The sequence below is a fragment of the Mytilus edulis genome, chromosome 2 (genome assembly GCF_963676685.1).
Source record: "Mytilus edulis chromosome 2, xbMytEdul2.2, whole genome shotgun sequence".
Classification (NCBI taxonomy): Eukaryota; Metazoa; Mollusca; class Bivalvia; order Mytilida; family Mytilidae; genus Mytilus; species Mytilus edulis.
The window spans coordinates 633,671-640,561 of record NC_092345.1 but is presented as its reverse complement, the minus strand read 5'-3'; positions in this window follow the sequence as shown (position 1 = coordinate 640,561).

Below are 6,891 nucleotides of genomic sequence, written 5' to 3'. Positions count from 1 at the left end.
GAAAGTTTGAAAACATTCTATAATTTAACAGATCATTAGCTACAAAAAGGGGGATCGAAATACACATTTGTTATTTGAGATCATAAAAAAAGTTTACATTGTAAAGAACTGCGTTCAATCAAGTACCAAAAATAACAAAGACGATATCATCAAAATACTGGACTTTCTGATCCACAATATTATTATTGCGTTAGTGGAAATAAATTTCATACATTCACTTCATATGAACTCTTGTTGTTTGTTTTCCAATTTAAATCATACCGCTTCTCTTTTTTATAGTGTATTAGATGATACCTTGTTTTATATTAAATCTGAATTCGCTTTGTAATAAAACACGAAGAATACATTAAAAAAAACGGTATTTAAAAATGTATATAACTCACGACTACTATGGTGGTTCTAACCGCTATCATTACGTTGGTCGTACGCGTTCAAATCCGCTATTATTACGTTGAAAATCGAAGGTTTGACAATGATGTATTATTGATTGACGCTTGAGTAATAGTGGCTGACGCTTATTGGCGATTGCTTGATGCTGCGTACGATTGTTTGATGCTTGATTAATATTGGGTGACCGTTTAGGGCGATTGTTTGACGCTGAGTTCGATTGTTGATGTTGATTTCAATTGTTTGACGCTGAAGGGCGATTGTTTGATGTTGACTACAATTGTTTGACGCTGACAACGATAGTTTGACGCTGAGTACGATTGTTTGATCCTTAGTACGATTCTTTGACGCTGAAAACGATTGTTTGACTCTTAAGTAAAAGTATTTTACGCTATAGGATAATTGGTTGACGCTAAGTATAATTGTTTGACGCTGAGTAGGATTGTTTGAAACTGAACTATGATTGCATGACGCTGGAATACTATTGTTTGACACTAAAACACGGTTGTACTATTATCTTATTTAACAACGATGTATTTTATTATTTTTAATATTTTTCATGTTCCAATGTCGATGAAAAAGAAGACAGTTTGTAGAGATTTAATGATTTTGAGTTTATCAATCTTCGCGAGTATGCAGTATAACGTAATAGTACGATTTAGCATTTATCAATAAACTTGTACTTGATTATCAAATGTTCCAAACACTGTTTAAAGAGGTGTACATTATAATATGAACTAAACTATGGTTATTAGCAATATACTTACAGAATATATCGGCGTTGCTAAACGACTAGGAGAGTTTAAAGCAATGGTCCGAAATAAAGCTCATCCAAAAGAAGAAATTCAAGTTTCCAATGGTGCAAGTTGTTGACTATGCAGGCAAAAAGTCAAGTGCAGTAAGATGATCTAAAATCGAATACTTTCTCTAAATGGATAAAAGCTGACCGGTGATTTTTCAGAAGCACGTTCAAGATCTATAATTAACGATGAGAACGCAGATTTCGTATCCTTTAAAAATGCCAGAGAATGTGAATGCTTCATCTTCATCTTCCCGACAACTATAGTTTTGTTCCAGCACACAACGCATCTTAAATAATATTAATTTTATATGTATCATTATTGAATCGGAATGCACTACAAAACTCTGAATCCCACATATATCTATCACATAAGCATCATTCTCAAAATATGGAGTTTTTAAAATCACAAATCCATCACATCTCTCCAACGGTAATGACATAACACATAGTGATGAACCTCTACATTTTCCTTGATAGACTTGTAAACTTCATACAACTATAAAGAATGATTAATAGCGATTGAAATAGCGGTGTCAATTTAATAGACCACTTTCGAGTTTGTCCGTCACCGGAAAAAAATCGGCAGCTATTCGCGCCTTTATGACGTCATTTACCAGACAGAGAGAATCGCCTATATCCCTGCACTATAAACGTTCACCAAGCGTCTTAATTATCGTCATTATGCAGGATAAACTAGAAATAATATTTGTTCCGTATGTACTTAATCTTAATTCCATAATAACAACAGTGCTGAAAGATAATTAAGAGAATTCAATTTGCAAAATATTGCGTGCAATATAGCTTTATAGTTTTCAAACCACTCGCTCAACATTGGATCAAAAGTGACGACGTCCGTAAAGGCACAAATGATGTTAACTAAAACCAAAGCTTTTGACGGAAGTGCACCCAACTCGAAATGTGTCTATTGAATTCATTAAATATTCAAAGCGAACTACAAATTGTATTATGAAATTTAAGGCTCAATCGAAAGTTTGAATACATTCTTTATTTAACAGATCATTAGCTACAACAAGGGGGATCGAAATACACATTTGTTGTTTGAGATCATAAAAAAAGTTTACATTGTAAAGAACTGCGTTCAATAAAGTATTAAATATATCAAAGATGATATCATCAAAATACTGGACATTCTGATCTACAACATTATTATTGGGTTAGTGGAAATAAATTTCATACATTCACTTCATGTGAACTCTGGTTGTTATTTGGCTCATTTTCAATCATATTACTTCTCTTTTATATAGTATATAAGATGATACCTTGTTTTATGTTTAATCTGAATTCGCTTTTCTCAAAACACAGGGAATTTATTAAAAAAAACAAACAGTATTTGAAAATGAATATAACTCACGAGCACTATGGTCGTTCTAACCGCTATTATTACGTTGAAAGTCGAAGGTTTGACACTGATGTACTAGTGTTTGACGCTTGAGTAATAGTGCTTGACGCTTATGGGCGATTGCTTGATGCTGTGTACGATTGTTTGACGCTTGAGTAATGTTGGGTGAACGTTAAGGGCGATTGTTTGACGCTGAGTACGATTGTTTGGCGCTTGAGAAATAGTGATTTACGCTAAAGAGCGATTGTTTGATGTTGATTACGATTGTTTGACGCTTAGAACGATAGTTTGACGCTGAGCACGATTGTTTGATGCTTAGTACGATTATTTGAGTTGAAAACGATTGTCTGACGCTTGAGTAAAAGTGTTTGACGCTATAGGGTAATTGGTTGACGCTGAGTACAATTGTTTGACGCTGAGTATGATTGTTTGAAACTGGACTATGATTACATGACGCTGAAATACTATTGTTTGACACTAAAGCACGTTAGTACTATTATCTTATTAAACAACGATGTATTATATTATTTTTAATATTTTTCTTTCATGTTCTTATGTCGATGAAAAAGAAGTAAGTTTGTACAAGATTTAATGATTTTGAGTGTATCAATCTTCGCGCGTATGCAGTATAATGTAATAGTACGATTTAGCTTATATCAATAAACTTGTACTTGATAATCAAATGTTCCAAACACTGTTTAAAGAGGTATTATAATATAAACTAAACTATGGTTATTAGCAATATACTTACAGAATATATCGGCGTTGCTAAACGGCTAGGAGAGTTTAAACCAATGGTCCGAAATAAAACTCATCCAAAAGAAGATATTCAAGTTTCCAATGGTGGCAGTTGCTGACCATGCAGGCAAATGAGTCAAGTGCGGTAAGATGATCTCAAATTGAATACTTTCTCTAAATGGATCAAAGCTGACCGGTGATTTTTCAGAAGCACGTTCAAGATCTATGATTAACGATGAGCACGCAGATTTCTTATCCTTTAAAAATGCAAGAGAATGTGAATACTTCATCTTCATCTTCACGACAACTATAGTGTTGTTCCAGCACACAACGCATCTTAAACAATGTTTATTTTATATGTCTCATTAAAGAATCGGAATGCACTACAAAACTTTGAATCCCACATATATCTATCACATAAGCATCATTCTCAAAATATGGAGTTTTTAAAATCACAAATCCGTCACATCTCTCCTACGGTAATGACATAACACATAGTGATGAACCTCTACATTTTCCTTGATATACTTGTAAACTTCACACAACTATAAAGAATGATTAATAGCGATTGAAATAGCGGTGTCAATTTAATAGACCACTTTCGAGTTTGTCCGTCTTAGAAGTTTTAGAAATTACAAATCCGTCTCATCTCACTCCGGTCATGACATAACACATGATAATGAACCTCTACAGTTTCATCGATACACTTGTCAACTTCACACAATTATAAAGAATGATTAAAAGCGATTGAAATAGCAGTGTCAATTTAATAGATTACTTTCGAAATTGTCCGTCATCGGCAAAAAACTCGGCAATTATGCGCGCCTTTATAAAATCGGGTTTGACACTGATGTACTATTGCTTGGCGCTGGAGTAATAGTTTGGGACGCTTAAAGGCGATTGTTTGACGCTGAGTACGATTGTTTGACGCTGGTTACGATTGTTTGACGCTGAGTACGATTGTATGACGCTTCATGAATAGAGTTTGACGCTATAGGGCGATTTCGTGATGCTGAGTACGATTGTTTGAAGCTGAGAACAATTGTTTGACGTTTGAGTAATCGTGCTTGACGCTATAGGGCGATTGGTTGACACTGAGTACAATTGTTTGACGCTGAGTACGATTGTTTGAAACTGAACTATGATTGCGTGACGCTGAAATACTATTGTTTGACACTAAAGCACGGTTGTATTTTATTAAATAACGATGTATTTTATTATTTTCAATATTTTACATGTTCCTATGTCGATGACAAAGAAGTAAGTTTTAAGTAGATTATGATTTTGAGTTTTTCAATCTTCGTAAGTATGCAGAAGAATGTAATAGTACGATTTAGCATTTATCAGTAAACTTGTACTTGTTTATGAAATGTTGCAAACACTGTTTAAAGAGGTGTACATTATAATATGAATTAAACTCTGGTTATTAGCAATTTACTTACAGAATACATCGGCGTTGCTAAACGGCTAGGAGAGTTTAAAGCAATGGTCCGAAATAAAGCTCATCCAAAAGAAGAAATTCGTAAACTTGTACTTGTTTATGAAATGTTGCAAACACTGTTTAAAGAGGTGTACATTATAATATGAATTAAACTCTGGTTATTAGCAATTTACTTACAGAATACATCGGCGTTGCTAAACGGCTAGGAGAGTTTAAAGCAATGGTCCGAAATAAAGCTCATCCAAAAGAAGAAATTCAAGTTTCCAATGGTGGGAGTTGCTGACTATGCAGGCAAATGAGTCAAGTGCGGTAAGATGGTCTCAAATTGAATAATTTCTCTCAATGGATCAAAGCTGACCGATGATTTTTCAGAAGCACGTTCAAGATCTATGATTAACGATGAGCACGCAGATTTCTTATCCTTTAAAAATGCCAGTGAATTTGAATGCTTCATCTTCATCTTCACGACAACTATAGTGTTGTTCACGCACACAGCGCATCTTAAACAATATTGATTTTATATGTCTCATTAATGAATCGGAATGCACTACAAAACTTTGAATCCCACATTTATCTATCACATACGCATCATTCTCAAAATATGGAGTTTTTAAATCACAAATCCATCACATCTCTCCAACGGTAATGACATAACATATGGTGATGAACCTCTACATTTTCCTTGATAGACTTGTAAACTTCATACAACTATCAAGAATGATTAATAGCGATTGAAATAGCGGTGTCAATTTTATAGACCACTTTCGAGTTTGTCCGTCACCGGAAAAAATTCGGCAATTATTCGCGCCTTTATGACGTCATTTACCAGATAGAGATAATCGCCTATATCCCTGCACTATAAAAGTTCACCAATAGTCTTAATGATCGTCATTATGCAGGATAAACTAGAAATAATATTTGTTCCGTATGTACTTAATCTTAATTCCATAATGACAACAGTGCTGAAAGATAATTAAGAGAATTTAATTTGCAAAATAATGCGTGCAATATAGCTTTATAGTTTTCAAACCACTCGCTCAACATTGGATCAATAGTGACGACGTCCGTAAACGCACAAATGATGTTAACTAAAACCAAAGCTTTTGACGGAAGTGCATCCAACTCGAAATGTGTCTATTGAATTCATTAAATATTCAAAGCGAACTACAAATTATATCATGAAATTTAAGGCTCAATCGAAAGTTTGAATACATTCTTTAATTTAACAGATAATTAGCTACAACAAGGGGGATCGAAATACACATTTGTTGTTTGAGATCATAAAAAAAATTTAAATTGTAAAAAACTGCGTTCAATAAAGTATCAAAAAAATCAAAGATGATATCATCAAAATACTGGACTTTCTGATCTACAACATTATTATTGCGTTAGTGGAAATAAATTTCATACATTCACTTCATATGAACTCTGGTTGTTAGCTGTTTCATTTTCAATCATACCACGTCTCTTTTTATAGTGTATTAGATGATAACTTGTTTTATATTAAATCTCAATTCGCGTTAACCTAAAACACGGGGATTTCATTGAAAAAACCGACCGGTATTTGAAAATGTATATAACTCACGACTACTATGGTCGTTATAACCGCTATTATTACGTTGACAGTCGATGGTTTGACAATGATGTATTATTGGTTGACACTTGGGTAATAGTGTTTAACGCTTTTGTGCGATTGTTTAATGCTGAGTACGATTGTTTGACGCTTAGAACGATTGTTAAGCGCTGAGTGCGATTGTTTGATCCTTAGTACGATTGTTTGACGATGAGAACGATTGTTTGAAACTGAACTATGATTGCGTGACGCTGATATACTATTGTTTGACACTTAAGCACGGTTGTCTTTTTTTCTTATTAAACAACGATGTATTGTATTATTTTCAATATTTTCCATGTTCCTATGTCAATAAAAAAAATGTAAATTTATAGCAGATTTTATGATTTTGAGTTGATTAATCTTCGCCAGTATGCAGTATAATGTAAAAGTACGATTTAGCTTTTATCAATAAACTTGTACTTGATTATCAAATGTTGCAAACACTGTTTAAAGAGGTGTACATTATAATATGAACTAAACTATGGTTATTAGCAATATACTTGCAGAATACATCGGCGTTGCTAAACGGCTAAGAGAGTTTAAAGCAA